The sequence below is a fragment of the Octopus bimaculoides genome, chromosome 23, assembly GCF_001194135.2.
Source record: "Octopus bimaculoides isolate UCB-OBI-ISO-001 chromosome 23, ASM119413v2, whole genome shotgun sequence".
In the NCBI taxonomy this organism is placed as follows: domain Eukaryota; kingdom Metazoa; phylum Mollusca; class Cephalopoda; order Octopoda; family Octopodidae; genus Octopus; species Octopus bimaculoides.
In genome coordinates, this window is record NC_069003.1 from 15,110,283 (window position 1) to 15,111,778 (window position 1,496).

A 1,496-nucleotide genomic window follows, 5' to 3' on the forward strand; every position below is an offset into this window, starting at 1 on the left:
GAAGAAGAAGAAGAAGAAGAAGAAGAAGAAGAAGAAGAAGAAGAAGAAGAAGAAGAAGAAGAAGAAGAAGAAGAAGAAGAACAACAACAACAGCAACAATAATAATAATAACAACAACAACAATAAATCACAACAACAACACCAGCTGTGATGATGTTTTATCTTGTCCCTACCGCTCTGCAACAGTCATGTGATAAAAAGCGTTCCATCCGTAACCATCGCTTTTATATATATTTTGGCATGTTTTATACTATGTATGTATGTATTTCTGTTTCTGCAACGGCATAAGAAATGCTATTTGGTATATTTGGTTATTATTTCTAGCAAGTTGAACTCCTACCGTCAGGTCACACCGACCGTCAATAATACTGGTGCTGGCGGAGTTTGTGGACAACGTCGTGGTCGCTCTGATGGTTGTGGTAATGGTGATCGTGATAACAGTAGTAGCAGCAGCAGTAGTAGTTGTAGTTGGTGTTGGTATTGTTGTAATGGCCCAGACCATCACTAAAAGAATATATTAACGTGTCTATAATCATAGACATTTTCCAGCGATGGCCATCACGAATTGTCGGTTATCTGCTAATCTACGACTTCGCTTCCGTTTGCAAACTTCTCTTCCTAATCTAAGACACGTTACGGAGCCAATATGTTACTATTTCTACCATATTAAAACTTTCCTTTGCTGTTTTGCTCCTCAAACAATAGCCTCAATAATAAGCTTCTAATAATTTTTGGCACAAGTCTGCCAACTTGGAGGGAGGGGGCTAATCGATTGCATCGACCCAATGTTCATCTGGTACTTTATTTTATCCACCTGGAAAGAATGAAAAGGAAATTTGAATTCAGAACGTGAAGAAGTATTTTGTCGAGCGTGGCAACAACTCTACCAGTTCGACGTGTTTTTGGGGCTTCAATAATAGCTATAGCACTCAAGGCTAGCAATTTCGGTGGAGACGGTAAGTCGATTGCATCGACCCCAGTATTCAACAGGCACTTATTTTATCAACCCCGGAGGGATGAAAGGCTAAGTAGACCTCGGCGGAATTTGAACTCAGAACGCTAAGACAGACGAAATATCCGCTAAGCATTTTCCCCAGCCTGCTAACGCTTCTGCTCGCTCGACACTTTGTTGGCCTCAATAATAAAAGCTATCTGTTTTCAAGAATTACACTTGCTAGAAATAAGAGCCAAAGAACTCACCATTATTTTTTACAGGTTCAAAAGGACAATGCAACATTAGATGTTTTTTTTTTTGGCTTCTTTTATCTTATACCTTTTACTCGATTCAGTTATTAGACTGCAGCCAGGCTGGGGTACCGCCTTGAAGCATGGCAATTATTCTATCGAAATCTTTTGCCGAACTGCTAAATTACTGGGACAAATACCGGCTGCCAAGTAGTGGTGGGGTACAAAGATAGATAGAAAGACTCTCTCTCACACACACACACACACACACACACACACACACACACACACACACACACACACACACACAC